Below are 20,378 nucleotides of genomic sequence, written 5' to 3'. Positions count from 1 at the left end.
TAATGAAGATCATCCTCCCCTTCTCTTTCCACTCTGACTTGCTGGGAAAGACAGCTAACTCCACGGAGGCCTACCTGTAACAGGTCTGCTGGTATGGGACTCTTGGGCAGACAGAAATTGAATTTCTTCATGCCAACGCCTCAGTCAATGTTTCAGCTGCAGAAATGTGCTGAGGAAAAGGGAAGAAAAGAGAGTTTGTGGCAGCTCCTCTGATCTAGATAAAATGTGAGCTCAGGTGTTTCTGGAGTAAAACCAGCATTTGAGTCCAACAGTCACTGGCCAGTGCAGCCACCAAAACAGGACAAAAGCACCCAATCTGACAATGAACTTGCTGAGAACAACAGAGCAAATGGGCCAGTGGTGCAAAGGCTGCATTCATTCATTCACTATTCATTTACTCAACAAATAACTTGCGCTAGGCTCTAAGTCGGAGAAGACAATGGCAACCCACTCCAGTACTCTTCCCTGGAAAATCCCATGGACAGAGGAGCATGGTAGGCTGCAGTCCATGGGGTCTCGAAGAGTTGGACACGACTGAGCGACTTCACTTTGACTTTTCACTTTCATGCATTGGAGAAGGAAATGGCAACCCACTCCAGTGTTCTTGCCTGGAGAATCCCAGGGACAGGGGTGCCTGGTGGGCTGCCGTTTATGGGGTCACACAGAGGCGGACACGACTGAAGCAACTTAGTAGTAGTAGGCTCTGAGTGAATAAAGCAGCCTGGTTTCTGTTCTCAAGTTTTGCAGTCTCATGGAGAATGAAACATAGAAACATGTCATGAAGGAGAAGGAAGTTCTGGATGGATTTACAACCTCATTTAGGGGTGACTTTTGCTCTGGTGGGAAAGAGTCCTGGATTTGGGGCCAAAACTGGATTCAAATCCTAAGTTAGACATCCTGGCTGGCAAGTCAGTTATCTTCGTGGATCTTCTATAAAAGGGGGCAAAAATACCTGCCATCCCATCTGTCCTGGACTTAATGTGAGAAGCAAATACAGTAATGCATGATAATGCTTTGTCAGTTGTAAAGTCCTGAATCACCGTTTTTGACCCCTGGTTGTACATTAAAATCACCTGGTAGTTTTTTAAAATTATCAGTTTTGTTGCTGTGCACTTGACACTGTCACACCATTGTTAATCTGGTATGCTGCTGCTGCGGCTAAGTCGCTTCAGTCGTGTCCAGCTCTGTGCGACCCCATAGACAGCAGCCCACCAGGCTCCCCCATCCCTGGGATTCTCCAGGCAAGAACACTGGAGTGGGTTGCCATTTCCTTCTCCAATGCATGAAAGTGAAAAGTGAAAGGGAAGTCGCTCAGTCGTGTCCGACTCTTAGCGACCCCATGGACTGCAACCTACCAGGGTCCTCCGTCCATGGGATTTGCCAGTCAACAGTACTGGAGTTGGTTGCCATTGCCTTCTCCATAATCTGGTATAGTCCAATAAAAAAAAATAAAAAAACTACTGATTCCTGACACCTTCCTCCCACTCCCACACCCACTACCCAGTAGCTCAGACTATTGGGGTAAGAATCTCTTGGAGGAAGAATCTAAAGCATTAGTATTTTTGAGACGCTCTCAGGAGAAAATAAAATGAAGCCATCATCTACAAGCATTGTCAATTTATATACTGTTACTTTCCCAAAGTAATCATAGTAAAAAAACTGTCACTTTTGTGTGATAGTGATCCTTGCATCCCAAGGTTGGTCAGACTTGACATAAAAAGTGGATGTGGGCTCTCTGCCCTGGGGCAGGGGGTGGTCTTGCTTTAATGCTATAAGCAGAAGCCTGCTACAGCTCAGGACCTGGATGCTATAGGTCACCAGTGGCCTCACAGGCCAGGAGAGTCTTGAGTGGCAGGCAGGCAACAGATCGCACTGCAGGTGCACAAAAAAAGGTCCATCTACCAGGTAGGGTGTGATTTTCTTTGGCGGGAAACTGGACTCATACAACAGACATGGGCTTTTCTGCTCTGTGACGGATCCTTTTTTAGATATTTGGGACATTATGATAACCTTAAGAGACAATAATCACTACCTTCATGGAGATAATGTTCTAGTAGGAGGAGGAAAACAATAAAAAACAATAAAATGCAAGTACTACAAGTATGACAAGCACCACAGAGAAAAGTAAAATAAGGAGGGGAGGGGTCTCCGGTCTTGAGAAAGAAGTGAAAAAAATGAGCCATGTTGGTTCCTGGAGGAACAGTGTTTGAGGCAGAGGGAACAGCAAGTTCAATGTTCTGACGCAGAGACATGCCTGGTTTGGTTGAAGAACAGCAAGGAGGGCAGTTTTGCTGCCAAGGGTAAGGACAGGAGGAGGTCAGATAAGAGTTAAGGGTAGGTCTGTATACAGAGCCTCAGAGGATCCCGTGAAGACTTCTATTTTGACTTCAAGTGAGAAGGATTTCGAGCAGAGGATTTGACTCGTGTTTTTATAGGATCACTCTTGGCCACATGGAGAATGGCCTCAGGGTACAGAGGAGGAAGGGATCCCAGTTAGGAGGCTGTTATGGCAAGCTGAGAGGCAAGGCTGTGGCTTGGCCCAGGGAGGGCGCAGCGGAGGTCATGAGAAGTGGTAGGCGAGCGGGGAAGAAGTAGTGGAGCCCGTGGGAGGAACCAGCATCACAAATCGAGGACAAGCTGACCAAAGCAAGAAAGCAAGCCCAGACTCGACGTGTCAGAAACCCAGAATCCACTAAGACCGACGCCACCTGAAGCCTCCGGACAGACAGGAAAGGACTCCCCCGCAGCCCTCCTATCTCTCTATGCACCTTACATTTGAAATGCTCCGGCTCAGATGGTAGAGTCTGCCTACAATGCGGGAGACCCAGGTTCGATCCTTGGGTCAGAAAAGTTCCCTGGAGAAGGAAAGGACAACCTACTCCAGTATTCCTGCCTAGAAAATCCCATGGATGGAGGAGCCTGGTAGGCTACACCCCACGGGGTCGCAAAGAGCTGGACATGACTGAGCGACTAACACACACACACAAGCACTATTAAAAAATGAAAATGCTTTTTTGAGGAGACTGTCACCATGACTGAAGCTCCATGAACACAAGAATTTAAACACTGCCAATTACTGCACGCTATAGAACATTTCTTAAGACATAAAGTGATTCTTCAGAACCTAGCTTTATTATTATTATGCATCAAATCTGTGATACTGGAATTGACAAGACTGGACACATGCAGTGGAAACAAATGGAGTAGAGCTATGCACGTGTGTGTGTGTGTGTGTGCGCGTGTGTGTGCGTGCGCCCGCAGGCGCGTTCACTGTGTCCAACTCTTTGCAACCCCACGGACTGTAGCTGGCCAGGCTCCTCTGTCCATGTAATTTTCCAGGCAAAAATACTGGAGTGGGTTGCCATTTTCTCCTCCAGGGCATCTTCCAGACCCAGGGATTGAACTCACATCTCTTTTATCTCCTGCACTGGCAGGTGGATTCTTTACCAACTGTGCCACCTGGGAAATCCCAGAGCTATATGCACAGATCATTCTAAATGCTAATATGTTCCACCTTGAAAGTTCCCTACCTGTAAGACAGAACAGTGTGGCTGAGGAAGAACATTAGCCACTAGATGGCACTATTTCCCCTGAAATGTCTGACAGTCTCTAAACCCACAGGATGGGTGGCTCCCTAGCAAGCTAGAGTACAGTCTTCACTATCAGCCTCACCTAAAGTCCAGTGCCTGGAGCCCCAGAGGCAAGGAATGAATGTGGCCAGATCTGTTCTTAGGCAATTCTGCAGGCCCTCTTGGCGTGGAATAACTTGAAGGATTCTCTTCTTCCCAATCAAGCTCTTCACAAAGTTTAATATGGGAGTTATTAGCCCTCTGGCAGTCGGCTAGGCTTCTGAACTCCTCAGCATCATGTTTTTAAATGCACAGGATTTAAAATGAAATGATTATAAACTAAGCCAATTATACTGAAATGCAATCATAAGACTATAAAGAAAATGTGAGATACACTAATGCATGTGCTTCTTTAATAATGCAATAAATTAGATCCAGGGTGAGCCTCCTGTACATTGTAGTTCTGAAATAGCAATGAGCAAAAACGGTTATTTCAGGGACTTCTCTGGTGGTCCAGTGGTTAAGACTTCACCTTCCAATGCAGGGGATGCTGGTTTGATTCCTGATGGGGCAGCTAAGATTCCACACGCCTCAAGGACAAAAAACCAAAACATAAAACAGAAACAATATTGTAATAAGTTCAGTAAGACTTTTAAAATGGTCCACACTAAAAAAAAAGTTAATTTAAAAATAATATTTCAAAGTATTTGCAACAACTGTATGTGATGTTTGTGGTGATTATTTTTGATAAAATAGATTCATTTTAGTTAGTGGTAGTTAGTTACTAAGTCGTGTATGACTCTTGTGACCCCATAGATAGCCTTCCAGGCTCCTCTATCCATGGGATTTTCCAAGCAAGAATGTTGGAGTGGGTTGCCATTTCCTTCTTCAGGAGATCTTCCCAACCCAGGGATCAAACCCAGGTCTCTTGCATTGCAGGTGATCTTTTGCACTACAGGAAGATTCTTTATCAACTGAGTCACCACATTTCAAAGTATCTGCAACAACTGTAAAGTGATGTTTGTGGTGATTATTTTTGATAAAACAGATTTTTAGTTTAGAGGCCGAACCTAATGAAAATAAAGTATATTTGATTTTGCTCTCTCTCGCTATTTCACTTCATGGACTGCTTGAATTCTATTTAAAGACCTCTCAGAGACTGGAAGTGGAGAAGGCAATGGCACCCAATTCCAGTACTCTTGCCTGGAAAATCCCATGGATGGAGGAGCCTGGTGGGCTGCAGTCCATGGGATCGCTAAGAGTCAGACACGACTGAGCGACTTCACTTTCACTTTTCACTTTCATGCATTGGAGAAGGAACTGGCAACCCACTCCAGTGTTCTTGCCTGGAGAATCCTAGGGACGGGGAAGCCTGATGGGCTGCCGTCTATGGGGTCGCACAGAGTCGGACACGACTGAAGCGACTTAGCAGCAGCAGCCGCAGCAGAGACTAGAAGACCCCAGGTTAACAATCCTTGTTCAATGACTCTAACCAGTCAATCACACATATCGCCAACTGAAGAAAGCAAAACTTCATTCAGTCTAGTCAGGTTCCAGTTGAAGCAGGAGTGAGTTCATGACAACCCTTCCTTTCCTGGCCCTCCTTTCTGGTCATGCCTCTGAAGCACTGCAATTTCTTGACCACATTCTCTTCCTGAAGTCTCTCCTCTCCTCTTTGGCAGCTAAAGCCAAAGCCGCTTCCTGGCCCCCTTGGCTCCTCTTTTTCTTTCTTCATCCAAAATCAAGATGAGTCTCATTCAGTCCCAGAATCAACGCTCATTTGTCCTTTGCTTTTTCTTCCCTTTCTTCCCATTCCAGAGGTGGAGGAGGAAGAGGGAGGGTGTAGTAATTGATGAAAGCCTGCAAAGTCCAACTGTTAGAGTAACAGAAAACAGGCAGTTTTCAAGTCTCAAAGTTGTTCTTCCCTCATCCTGTTAATCTCTGTCTCTCATTCTGCTTTACTTTCTTCATCTCGCTTATCCTTATCTAAATCATCTATATACTTATTTTATTGTTGTCTGTTTCCCACACTAAAACTTGACCTACAAAAGGACAGAGACTTGTCTGTTTCATGGCAGTGTCCCTAGTGCCCAGAACAATAGGGCTGAATGTAGAGTAGATGCTCAAATAATACTCATTAAAGGGATGAGCCAAGCTGGAATGGAATGGGAATGTAAGTAATTCCTGGATTTCAATTTTTCAGTCATTTTTTCTACCACTGTATGCAAGAAGAACAAAAATACCCTGGGTAAGTTTCTCAGAGGGTGACTTAAGAATTAGATGAGTCCAACAGAGAATCTAAGTTTTGGTTTGGTCACATCCATACATGACCACTGGAAAAACCATAGCTTTGACTAGACAGACCTTTGTTGGTAAAGTAATGTCTCTGCTTTTTAATATGCTGTCTAGGTTGTTCAGAGCTTTTCTTCCAAGGAGCAAGCATCTTCTAATTTCATGGCTGCAGTCACCATCTGCAGTGATTTTGGAGCCCCCCAAAATAAAGTCTGTCACTGTTTCCATTGTTTCCCTATTTGCCATGAAGTGATGGGACCAGATGCCATGATCTTAGTTTTCTGAATGTTGAGTTTTAAGCCAACTTTTTCACTTTCCTCTTTCACTGTCATCAAGAGGCTCTTTGGTTTTTCTTCGCTTTCTGCCATTATGGTGGTGTCATCTGTGTATCCGGAGAAGGCAATGGCACCCCACTCCAGTACTCTTGCCTGGAAAATCCCATGGATGGAGGAGCCTGGAAGGCTGCAGTCCATGGGGTCGCTGAGGGTCAGACATGACTGAGAGACTTCACTTTCACTTTTCACTTTCATGCATTGGAGAAGGAAATGGTAACCCACTCCAATGTTCTTGCCTGGAGAATCCCAGGGACAGGGGAGCCTGGTGGGCTGCCGTCTATGGGGGTCGCACAGAGTCGGACACGACTGAAGTGACTCAGCAGTAGCAGCAGCATCTGTGTATCTGAGTATTGATATTTCTCCCAGCAATCTTGATTCCAGCTTGTGCTTCATCCAGCCTGGAATTTCACATGATGTACTCTGCATATAAGTTAAATAAGCAGGGTGACAATACACAGCCTTGATGTACTCCTTTTCCTATTTGGAACCAGTCTGTTGTTCCATGTCTGGTTCTAACTGTTGCTTACTGACCTGCATACAGATTTCTCAGGAGGCAGGTAAAGTGGTCTGGAATTTCCATATCTTGAAAAATTTTCCAGTTTGTTGTCATCCACACAGTCAAAGGCTTTGGCATAGTCAATAAAGCAAAAATAGATGTTTTTTTTAATTCTCTTGCTTTTTCAATGATCCAACGGATTTGATCTCTGGTTCCTCTGCCTTTTCTAAATCCAGCTTGAACATCTGGAAGTTCACAGTTCATGTATAGTTGAAGCCTGCCTTGGAGAATTTTGAGCATTACTTTGCTAGAGTGTGAGATGAGTACAGTTGTACGGTAGTTTGAATATTCTTTGGCATTGCCTTTGGGATTGGAATGAAAACTGACCTTTTCCAGTCCTGTGGCCGCTGCTGAGTTTTCCAAATTTGCTGGCATATTGAGTGCAGCTCTTTCACAGCATCATCTTTTAGGATTTGAAATAGCTCAACTGGAATTCCATCACCTCCACTAGCTTTGTTTGTAGTGATGCTTCCTAAGGCCCACTTGACTTCACATTCCAGGATGTCTGGCTCTAGGTGAGTGATCACACCATCGTGGTTATCTGGGTCATGAAGATCTTTTTTGTATAGCTCTTCTGTGTATTCTTGCCACCTCTTAATATCTTCTGCTTCTGTTAGGCCCATACCGTTTCAATCCTTTATTGTGTTTATCTTTGCATGAAGTGTTCCCTTGGTGTCTCTAATTTTCTTGAAGAGATCTCTAGTTTTTCCCATTCTATTGGTTTCCTCTATTATTGCTAAATAAATTTAGGTTGGAATAAATTTTATACAAACACACAATCTCTTAACAGTGCAAATGAAAGTTGGTACTTTTATTGTTAATACTTTCATTCCTTTGTAAGTCATCTTACTTCAGCATTATGCACAAGATGGGTAAGGACATTTTATCATTTTACCTTTGTGCCTTTTGGCCTAGGCAAATCAAGGATATGTACTGAGATCTGAATTGCTGCTTGTGGGACTCTTGTAACCTCATGAGTAACGTGGCTAACAAAAGAATGCCAATGGGAAATACGTATTATTTTAATTTTCTAAGAAGGGAGAAAATAAATTCTGCAAGCTGCAGAGTAGGGAGCTAAGTCAGTTCCAAAGAGACAGGCAGCCTGGAGAAGCTGTAAGACACCCTGGTGCCAGTGGGTAGAGCAAGTGAGCAGTGCCCAACCAAGGACAAGTGGCAGATAGGTAACTTCATTTCCCTCTTCCTGCAGCACTCTACACTGACCCGCACACCACAACCACGCATGAGTCCTCTGCAAGATGTCTAAGGACCTCACTAACAGTATACTTTGGCCAAGTGGAGAGATGTGGGCTAAGCACAAATTAGGTGAGTTTGGAGCATTTAAAAAATTATTGACCATTCTCATATCCTATGAAATTGTTAAGATTCACTATCCTATCCTTTCTACAACCAACCAATTTCTAGATTCACACTGAATCACATATAAGATTATTTTTTTTATCAAATGAGTTAATAACAATCAGAGGGTTGATTTAGGCAATTTTAGGCTACATTAGGTAATAAAAATGAAAATAAACAAATGGGACCTAATTAAACTTAAAAACTTGTACAGCAAAGGAAACCATAAACAGAACGAAAAGACAACCCATAAAATGGGAGAAAATACACGCAAATGATATAATCCACAAAAGATTAATTTCCAAAATAAACAAAGAGCTCATATAACTCAAATATCAAAAAATTCAAACAATCCAATCAAAAAATGGGCAGAAGATCTAACAGATATTTCTCCAAAGAAGATATACAGATGGCCAAGAGGCACATGGAAAAATGCTCAACACCGCTAATTATCAGAAAAATGCAAATCAAAACTACAAAGAGGTATCACCTCACTCCAGTCAGAATGGCCATCACCAAAAAGTCTACAAATAATAAATGCCAGAGACTGTGGAGAAAAGGGAACCTTCGTATACTATGTAATGTATAGTATTTACTATACTAATACTAATTACTAGTAATTAGTAATTGCAGTGGCACCCCACTCCAGTACTCTTGCCTGGAAAATCCCATGGACGGAGGAGCCTGGTAGGCTGCAGTCCATGGGGTCGGTAAGAGTTGGACACGACTGAGCGACTTCACTTTCACTTTTCATTTTCATGCATTGGAGAAGGAAATGGCAACCCACTCCAGTGTTCTTGCGTGGAGAATCCTAGGGATGGGGCAGCCTGGTGGGCTGCCGTCTTTGGAGTTGCACAGAGTCGGACACGACTGAATCGACTTAGCAGCAGCAGCAGCAGTAATTACTAATTACTAATGTAAATTAGTAATACTAATTTACATTCCTAGTAAATACTAATGTATAGTATTTACTAGGAATGTAAACTGGTCAGCCACTATGGAGAACAGTATGATGGTTCATTAGAAAAATAACAACTAAAAATAGAGTTACCATATGATCCTGCAATCCTACTCCCAGGCATATATTTGGAGAAAACTGTAATTAGTCTACATTAAATGAAGAAGTATAATGTCTAGAATAAGAGAGATAAAGAGCTTATTCTTCTCTGAGTTAGTACACCTAGAAGGTCATACTCAGTTTGGAATATCACATTTATAAGTGGATACAGACAAATAGGAAAACTGCCAGCAGAATGACAAGGATGCTGATGATGTGGGATGTGTGTATGAAATCTGCACCAAAGGTCTGAGGCTGTTTCAACATGAGAATGAGGAGCACAGGCAAAGGTATAAAGCATGTTGCTCAAATCTGGAGGGAGACAAGTGAAACAGCGGATAGCGTGGCCAGCATGTGCAGTCACTGCTCCAGGACCGATAAGCCCAAGTTAAAGACCTGGAGTTAGGTCCAGCAGACAGAGGGACATTCAGATAGGAGAAGCTGTTCAAAGATGAAGAGGTGTCATCAGGAGGGAGTGAGTTCTCATTCACCAGAAGTATTCAGGAAAGCAGCACATCTCAGGGATTTGGGAAGAAGGCTCAAGTATTAGAGGAGAGGTTGACAAGGGCAAGGTTCACCATATGCTCATCTAGGGATGGCTGATGGTCCACTGCAAAACTTTTTACAAAATGCCTGGAAAGATACAGCCAACATGGTTCACAAACCTTCAATCTATTCAATGTAAAGGACTACCATTTGTTCTATTTTTTACCTCTTACTTTGTAAGGTGAAATGCCATTCCTTGAATGAAATCATGGTAATGATAGGGCTGTGTTTTTAAATATACCTTCCCCAGCAAAATTAAAAGTCTGGTAACCCTCTTTTGAAATCTCTAAACTGTCATGAAACATAATAAAAATTGAAATGAAAAAAAGGGCTACTTATTTTTTTTAATTGCAACATTCATATGAAGTTTAGCTGATTTACTAGAATATATGCTTTTCAGGGGGGTGAATAAAAACATAGAAAAAATTATAAATAAGACATTTAAAAATATGAATGAATTTTAGTGAACTTTTAGGACTCACTGAGAAATCACACAATCCAGCCTAACTGCTCAAAGAGCCATGAGTAGCAAAGGGCTACTTATATTAGTGACCTTTGAAGATTCCTTCCAACCCTGAGATGCTACATATGATTCTAGAAACAAAGTATTCTGCATCCTTAAGGGAGTGAGATTCTCTTATACTTGATTTCTATCCCCAGGGAGCCTAGAATGGCTTTAGTGCATGTGAGCCCCGACCCTTGCCCATCTATTTTAGGCTCATCACGTCCTGGGTTTTCTTCTCACTTTTACTGTGTAAACCTGTACCTCTAAACACTCACAGTGCAGATTCTGCATGTTTTCTGATTTAATGAAAATGGAGTCATAGAAAACCTGTCCTTTGTGTTGGTCTTCTTTGGCTCAATATTAAAAAAAAGAAATTGATCCCAACTACCTTATGTAGCTTTTATTTTGTAGCTGAATACAGCCAAAGTATAGTACAATTTATTAATTTCACTTTGATGGACACCGTTTCAGTTTTTTTTTTTTGCTATTTTTTGAATATGCTTCTCTGAACATTCTTGCCCATGTCCCCTCATGCAGAGTGAAGACGAACTGATGTAAAATGAGTATTTTATTTGAAATACAACTTTTGTGAAAATCAACTATTCTTGCTACACAATCATGGATTCAAGTTATTACTGCCTAGGAGGAACACATGATGAAAAAACTTACAATGTCTTAACAAAGTCAGAAACAAACATCCCAATGTATGAGGGACATTATTTGAAGTATGAAGAGGTCATTTATCAACTTTATTACTTTTCCCTGATTAATGTATCTGCCTGAATTGAGCCTCTTCAGTTCTGTCAGATTTTTTTAAAACTTCATTTGGAAAAAACAATTACACATGTACGAAAATACATGAAACATAAATATGCAGCTTAATGAATTAGTGTAGAGTGACCATCTGAGTAATTACCATTCAGGTCAAGAAATAGAACATCTCTAGCATCCTAAAAGTCCCCACGAGTCCCTCCTGATCCCATACCCCCACTTTTGTGCTCTTCACTTCTTGATTTTCTTCCCTTTCACCACATAAGCTTGCATCCCTCAACACTGCATCTTAGTTTTTTCTTTCTTTTCTTTTTCTTTCTTTCTTTTTTTTTTTCCGTTTTTGACTTCTGTAAAAATGAAACCAGAGGGAATTGTTATGGACTGAATGCTTGTGTCCTCCCAAGGTCCTGTGCTGAAACTCGACCCCACAGTAGTACGGTATTCAGAGGTGGGGCCTTTGGGAGGTAACTCAGAAGAGGTCATAAGGGTGGAGTCCTCAGAGTGATATTGGGCCCTTCCCTGGTGGTCCTGCAGTCCCAATGCAGGGGGCCCCAGTCTGATCCCTGATCAGGGAACTAGATTCCACCATACTGCAACTGAAGATCCTATGTGTTGCAATTAAGACCTAGTGCAGCCAAATAAATAAATAAAAATATTATTTTTAACCCCCCCCCCAAAAAAAAGAGTGACATTGGTGTCCTGGTGGAGTCAGGAGAGAGTTTGCTTCCACTCCACTCTGCTCTCTGCCCTGTGAGGAGACAATGAACAGCAGCCCAGAAGAAAGCGCTCACCAGAGCCCAACTGTAACGGCCCCTAACCTTGCACTTCAGCCTCCAGACCTGGGAGAAGTAAATGTCCATTGTTTTCATGACACCTGTCTGTGGTACTTTGTTAGAGCAGCCTGAAGGGACTAAGCCAGGACTCACTTTGTGTTTACCTTCCTTTGCCAACATTAAGGAAAGAAACAAGATTTACTCTTATTGTTCGTAGCTGCTGTTCACTCACTTTTCTTGCTGTATGGAATGCAATAAAAATTCTGCTCTCAGTTTTCCTTTGGTCATTTTTTTCTGGTCTTTTGTTATTATGACTAGTGCTGCCCTGGATATTCTTCTACATGTCTCTTGATGCTTATGCAGACCTTTTCTAGGAGTAAAATTGCTAGATCAAGATGACGTGCGTCTTAAGCCATACTAGATGGTGTCAAGCTATTTCCCGATGTGAAAATACAAATGTATACTTCCTCCACCAAGGCATATGAGACCTCCTTGTTCCATGTTCTTACCAACTTTTGACATTATCTACTCGCTAGTGGTGGTACACGGGTTTCTCATTGTGGGGGCTTCTCTTGTTGCAGAGCACAGGCTCTAGGCGTGCAGGTTTAGTTGCCCTGCAGCTCGAGGAATCTTCCCAGAGTGTGCATCAAACCCATGTCCCCTACATTGGCAGGCAGATTCTCAACCACTGGACCACCAGAGAAGTCTTGCCTTTCATTTTTAGATCTTCAGTCCCTTAGAGCTGATTTTTGTATATGGTTTGAAGTAGTAATCAAGATCCTTTCCATTCTCCTTCCTTCTCTCTTGCCTTTCCTCTTTTTTCACTTAAGGATATTCAACTGTTACAGCACCATTTATTTAAAAAGACATCTTTCCCTATTACTCTATAATGGTTCTTTAGTTAAAAAGTGATCTTTTATGTATAAATCTGTGTCAGGGTTTTTTCTTTCAATTGAAGTATAGCTGATTTATAATGTTGTGTTAATGTCTGCTGAATAGCAAAGTGGTTCAGTTACATATATACGTTTTCATATTTTTCCACTATGGTTTGTCACAGGATACGGAACATAGTTCCCCGTGCTATATAGCAGGACCTCGCTGCTTATCCATCCCATGTATACTAGTTTGTATCTGCTAACCCCAAACTCCCAATCCTTCCCTCCTTCCCCCATGGCAACCGCAGGTTTGTTCTCTATGCCTGTGAGTCTGTTTCCGTTTGTAGATAAGTCCACGTTATATAAGTGATATGGTACCTGGCTTTCCCTTTCTGACTTACTCTGCTTAGTATGATAACCTCTAGGTCCATCCATGTTGCTGCAATTAGCATTATCTCGTTCTTGTTAGAGGCTGAGTGATAGTCCATTGGATATATGTACCACATTTTCCTTATTCATTCCCCTGCTGATGGACATCTAGACTGTTTCCATGTCTTGGCTATTGTGAGAAGTGCTGGTATAAATACAGGGGTGCATATATCTTTCTGAATTGTAATTTTGTCGGGTATGTGCCCAGTAGTGGGGTTGCTGAATCATATGGCAACGCTATTCTTGGTTTTCGAGGAACCTCCATACTCCATACTGTTTTCCATAATGGCTGCACCAACTCACATTTGTCTGTTTGGTATTTTGTGTGTGTGTGTGTGGAACTGTCTACTTGTCCTTCCTTGCACCCACACATGGCTGTGTCTCCAGCACAATAACTGGTCTTGACATACAACGGAGAAAGTTCTCTTGTCGTCTTCTTCAGCAGTGCTCTAGCTATTCCTTGCCATTTGCTTTTGTACTGAATCTTCAGTGATGAAGACACAGATCTATTTAGTCTGATTTCTTTCCTCCCTTTACCACTGTTTGCTCTTTTCACTCAAACCTATTTTATAGCAACATCTTGCTTACATAATTCTTGTCTCCTCCTTTAGGTTCAGAAAATATGAATTACAAAAAAATTATCTTCTCATATTTCTTTTCAGTAAAAAGCAGCATTTCTACTTATTTAATAGAGTGGGAAAAGAGATTACAGACAGACTCTCCTTTATGTCTTTATAGCTCATTTATAAATGAACTCAGTGTATCAAACTAACTTTATATTTCACGTGAAATTTAAACAAGATGACATAAAGCTGAGTGCCTGTGTTCCATCACCCTTATCCCACCTATGCCAGCCTCTTTGTTGGTCTCAGGCACCCCTTTCTTTCTTCCCAACCCCTCCTTGGTAATGTTTGGCCTCATTTATGTGTAAAATCTATCTTACAGATGTTCTTTCCATTTTAACTGCTAAGCCCTTTAACATCTGCTCGCTCTCGTGTATTACTTGGACAAGACCTCGCCATGCATCATCAACCACCTGCTCTAGAGCTGCCACAGAAGAACTGGATTTGAAAAATGTAAGTAGAAAATAAACTGCTCAATGATTAATGAAAGTCTCATGGCATTTCAGGAAATGGATGTCAGAATCACCCAAATGCCTGCAACCAAAGTTTATGGCAAGTGTGCTTGTGAACAGAAGTAACTAAACTCAATTTTTTATTAAAAGTCTTTTGATTTAAACTGCATTTGATGGCTGGTAATCAGAGACCTGATCTGAGTGGCTTCAGCAGATGAGGGGTATATTTTTTGACATAAAAAAAGATCCAGAGGTAGGCAGCCCAAGGCTAGTATGGCAACTCGGTGCCGCTAGGAATATAGGCATCTCCTTCTTTTGCCTCCCTACCTGGGCTCACGGCTGCATTCCCAAGGATGCTCCCAATCCCAGATGGCTGCCAGAGGGTGACTGTTCTCTGTGTAGTTTAGCAAAGCCCGAATGAAGTGAACAGGTTACTGTAAGAGCCAGAATGAAGGGGTTTTGCCTTTGAGAAGAGAGGAGTGAAATTTCCCTGACTAGGGCAGAATTTGGAAGTCAATGGAGATCACAAATGTTTGCTCACATTTGTATATAGATCTCTGGACTGGTGGCTCAGGTGGTAAGGAATCTGTCTGCAAAAGGAGACCTGGGTGTCATCCCTAAGTCGGGATGATACCCGGGAGGTGGGCCTGACAACCTACTCCAGTATTCTTTCCATGGATTCCATGGCGGGCTATACTCCATGGGGTCACAGAGAGTCAGACATGACTGAGAGACTAACACTTTCACTGGGCTAACGAGAGGTCAAAACATTTAATTTGTGTTTTAAAAGTGTTCCTCAGAGAAGCTGTGAAGCAGCCATCTGCTAGAGTACCTACATCACTTGGCCTCATCACTAAGTAGCCAGCGCACACATGCTCCCTCTTCTCAGTTTTCTATCAGGCCCAGTTCTAGGCATTAGACTAAAATCTGTATCACTGATAAAACCCATAACTCGCCCAGTGATATTTCTATTTAAACACTCATCAAAGGCATCCAAAGTTGATCACTGTAATTGTTTTATATTTTTTCCAATTTGGGATTAAAAGAGTATATCATTGCTTTATTTTATATTTATTTGATTATTGGCAAGCTTGGATTTTTTTCATGTTTATCAGTCATTTTTGTTTCTGTTGAGAATTTTTGCTCATATCTTTTGCACATTCACAAATTGGAGTGTTAAGAGGTTTTATTTTTAACTTACACAGTTTCCTTATACAGTCGGGTTATTAGCCCATTGTCTATATTTATTACAAACTAATCTTCCAATTGGGCTTCCCTGGTGGCTCAGCGGTAAAGAATCTGCCTGCCAATGCAGGAGATGCAGGTTTGATCCCTGGGTAGGGAAGATCCTCTGGAGAAGGAAATGGCAACCCACTCCAGTCTTCTTGCCTAGAGAATTCCATTGACAGAAAAACCCAGCAGGCTACAGTCCATGGGGTCACAAAAGAGTCAGACACAACTTAGCAACTAAAACAACAACACAACAACAATCTTCTAATTCCCTGCTTCATTCCTCAGCTATATCTGCCCTATTATTTACTCCATCTATTATATTCTCTTTAAAATATCATAGTTTTCACCTGGTTCTTTTCTGATTTTTTGTTTCGTATATCTATCACCCCTTATCACAGGCATTTCTTGTGTTCATTTAAAAATACCTGTGGCAGATTCATTTCGATATTTGGCAAAACTAATACAATATTGTAAAGTTTAAAAATAAAATAAAATTAAAAAAAATAAAATAAAATTCTTTTTCCAGCAATGCTGCTTTGGATGGAGTCTGAAGCGCCTGTCTACGTGAGTTCAGCTAACTTCGAAGAGAGCAAAGGACAAGCCCCATGGTGGAGCCTGGGCACCACAGAACCACAGCTGATCTCTGCCACTGGCTGCTATGGCAACACCTGTGGTCAGAAAGTCATCTTTAAAAACTGAGAGAAGCAGCATTTTGGGGAGGGCATCTCTTCACTACATTATGTTCTAAGCAGTGGCTCTGGGGTGGAGGCGGAGGAGGAGTGGAGTGAATCCTTCAAGACTGCCCTGACCTGTGGCTCCTTTCCTTCAACACCTTCCTCTGCAAGGCTTTGGGGCCTGCATCCATGTCACATGGACAGAGGAAATCTGAAGGGTCGGGCAGTGATTTCTCCAAGTTGCTCAGAGGAGAGGAGGGGCAGGTTAAAAGGCTTTCCCCCAACTTCTCACTGTGGCCTCAGGCCACCCTCTGACTGCAGGTCCCTGCTGAAAGATCTGAGTGAGAACCCATTCACTGTCTCTCTCCTAGCTTCTGGTGACTCTGGGCCATTCTTGGCACACACTGGCTTGTAGTTGCATCACTTCAATCTTTACACAGCCATAGTCTTTATATGGCCTTTTCCCCTGGGTTCGGGTCCTCTCTTCCTTCTACAAGGACACTGATCACTGGATTTAGGGGCCACGTGGATAATCCAGGAAGAGCCCATCTAGAGATCCTTAATCATTACATCTGCAAAGACCCTTTAACCAAGGACCTCCTGTATAGTACAGAGAATTACAGTATTTTGTAATAACCTACAAGGGAAAGGAATCTGAAATAAATAAATCTATCTATCTATATATATATATATAGAAACAATCACTTTGCTGTATCTGAAATTAACACAATATTGCAAATCAACTATGTGTGCATGTGTCCTAAGTCGTTTCAGTCGTGTCCGACTCTTTGTGACCCCATGGACTGTAGCCCAGCAGGCTCCTCTGTCCATGGGATTCTCCAAGCAAGAATACTGGAGTGGATTGCCATGTCCCACTCCAGGGTATCTTCCCAACCCAGGGATCAAAGCTGCATCTCTTACATGTCCTATGTATACTTCAATAAATTTTTTTTTTTTCATTTTTAAAAAGCCCCCTTTCCCAAATAAGGTCACATTCACTGATGTCCAGGACCATCATTCAGGCCACTATGGCCATCGTGGCAGGAGACACAACCTCCGAGGACAACTGGTTCAGCTACATCTATTTTTAGGAACGCATCCAAGCAGGGCATTGGTGCTATTCTGGTATCACCTGTCCCTCTTATAAAACATGCCTTCTTTAGCCCAGAGGTCAAGTTCTTCCAGGATCCACCAAAAGGTCCCTCTTTCTTTCTCAAGTCTTTGGGAGGTCAGAAGGATTCTTGTTAAGGAGACACTTCTCGGTCTGGCTTGGAGGAAAGCCATGCCTGTGTCCCAGGCCCTTTGATCTTCTCCAGTCTCTGACAATCTTAATAGAAACTTAACAGACATGCCTGGAGAGGCCAGACTCTAAAAATCTATAAGCCATTAACCATAGCTATATTAAACGAATAAGAATCCATTCCCACTCATGCCTTCAAAGCATGCCAGGCTCTAGAAGGGGCGAGAAGAGCGACAGTCTGCAGCCAGGCCCGTCATCTGTGGAGGGGCTGGTGGGGGATAGCCTGCAGGTCACTCTTCACAAACTGTCCGACCCTCAGAAGACTTCACCTGAGGAGACTTCACCTCAGGTGAGCTTCACCTGAGGAGACTATTGAGCAGGAGTGGAGAAGGCCATTCCTTCACCTGGAGGCAGAACGGAGGGCCGGGAAGGACTGAACAGGGAATCAGCAACGGCCAAGCTCCTGAAATCAGTGGGCTTTGAAAATCCTGAGTTTTGCTTTCCGAAATGACTCCTGGTTGCATGATGCCTATTGATGTTCCTGAGCTTCCGCGGCTGGTAACTGATGAGCCTTTTATCGCACTCCATGACTGAAGGGCACGCAACTGTGAGAGCAGCTCATTTCATTTTTTTCGATTTATACAAAAGATGTTGTGGCCCGAGCCCTCTAGGCACCCATCTCAATACATAAATATGCCAATTAAGCTAAATGGAAATCCTGCAGGTTAAAAGTGCCTCATAAAAGGAGGAGGCTTTTTCCAGAGCCAGAAAGTTGATCCATAGAGGAAATACCAGATCAACAAAAGTGGGTTTGTGCCAAACCCTGAAGATTAAAAAAAATAAAAAGAATTCTGCAATGCAAAAATGGAGAAAAATCGTTTTCCCCTCTCAAAGCCAATTGAGGGGGGAAATATCTTGAAGGTACCTTGAAGCTGTGAATTCAAGATTCTAAGCAACTGTTATTACTGAGCTTTTATTTATTGCATTTTCCTGGAGAGGGCTGGTAGTGTCGGGGGGCAGGGGAGGGGGAGGAGACCAGTGCCAGAATCAAACAGATACCAAGAATGTCTCGGGTATCCCTCCAAAATGTCATAGTGATGGGTGTGGGCAAACCAGGGTCAGATATGTTGATGGTTTTGTTACCCAAAGAGTGGCTCATTGAACTGATGCCCAGCAATACAAACAGCAGCACCAACAGGGAGCTTGTGGTTTATTTTTTTGGGCCATGCTGTGCGGCACGTGGAATCTTAGTTCCCAGACCAAGGATCGAACACATGCCCTCTGCACTGTAAGCACATCTTAAATTAACCACTGGACCACCTGGACAGTCCCTGGGAAATTTGCTAAAAGTAGAGACTCTAGGACCCCACCCAGATTAATTTGGGCAGAAAGGATTTTTTTTTACCTAATGCTCTTAGTAAAGATATATACCTGTGGCAGATTCATTTTGATATTTGGCAAAACTAATACAATTATGTAAAGTTTAAAAAAAAAAAAAAAAAGATAAGCAGGGTTAAAAATACTGTGTAATCCTTGCAAGTTTTCTCCCACCAGTAGTACCAAAAGGCACATAATGCCACAGACTAAACAATGTCAATATCATCCACATTTAATCAAACCGCAAGCATCTTCACTCACTCAGTTGCTCTCTCAGCCCCCAATACTCAGTGAGTATTTATCAATCTTACACTTGACAAAACCCACTGCAGTTGGATTGCTGCCTCCTCTGATTTCTTTTTCTGCCACACTTCATGAAGAGTCCTCAGTACTACTTGTATTTTCTTAAGACCTTGCTCTGTTTCTCTGTCATCTGTCTGTCTCCCCTACTGCTTCACAGAAACAAGCCTTGAAAGCCCCCTGCATCTCTTTGCCAAATACAAGACAGTGATTCTTGAATGTCCATTAGGAGGCAGGACTCTGAGAAAACACCTCCTATTTTTGACTTCCATGACAGTGCCTTTTATTGCTCTCTTATCCCCATGACTTCTCTCTCCCTCAGCTGCCTGCCTTTCCTCTGTTTATCTACTCCAGGACACAGATTTTTCAGTTTTCCACTGCAGACTGATAACAGCTACGAATTTTGAGCTGATGTGCTATGGGGCAGGTACCCTGTTGGACATTCAATTGACACTCTTACTTAAACCCACAATGTAACAATAAGTACTCATTCCCTCCTTAAAGTTAAGAAACTCAAGAATCAAAGGAGTTCAATCACAAGGTCTCAGAGCTGGCGGATAGGGAGTCACCTGCATCTAAATTACGGCCATCAGGAGTCTGTCATCCTCTGAAGGAATCTGGAATAATGGGTGTGGGAAGGGCTGACTGAGACTTTAGGAGACCGGGAGTCCTGTATGGACGGAGTGCTGAGCAGAGAAGGCTGCAGGGCGCCCATGCCACAGGGGGAGTCCACGAGGAGTCACCATCGGAGCTGCCAAGCCGATGAATAAACCTGAGAAGAGGGGTGGCTCCACCGATGCTGACACTGAGACTGAGAAAAGGAAGAGTCAGTAGCACCAACTGGGAAGAAACTCGGGTCCAGAGACAAAGTCCTAACTGCATTGTCTATAAGCTCTGTGGTCCAGATTGCCAACTTTCAAGTAGGTGTTATCACTTTGGTTCAGTCCAGTGGGCAACACTATGGGTCTTTTCCACACCCCGTGCTGCCTATAGACAAAATAGGTAGAATCACGTTGACTTAGGGCCCAGACTTTGGTTATTAGAGAGACACGGATGTCAAGCTGGACTCTATCCATGCTTGCTATGTGGCTTTGTGTAAGTACCATCTCCCTCTGAGCCTCAGTTTTGTCATCTGTAAATGGGGATAATAATGATGCCTCCTCACTCTACTGACGCACTGTCCAAAGAGACCATGCAAGCAGAGCTCTCAGGACAACAGAAAGCCTCCCTAAAATGAGTGAGAGCTTGGAGGCTGGGGAGGGAGGGGAGGCTGATCAGGGGTAGGGGAGGAAGAGAACACACCTTGAACTGGGTAACTGAAGCATTTGACCGTAGTTTTCTCAAGGGATTTTCCTGGAGACGCATTTGTTGGGAAAACGTGTGAGGTAACAGATTCTATCTTTACAGCACAGAAA

This window comes from Bos taurus, chromosome 8 (assembly GCF_002263795.3).
Source record: "Bos taurus isolate L1 Dominette 01449 registration number 42190680 breed Hereford chromosome 8, ARS-UCD2.0, whole genome shotgun sequence".
Classification (NCBI taxonomy): Eukaryota; Metazoa; Chordata; class Mammalia; order Artiodactyla; family Bovidae; genus Bos; species Bos taurus.
The sequence above is the reverse complement of the archived record's forward strand: the minus strand, read 5'-3'. Positions refer to the sequence as shown.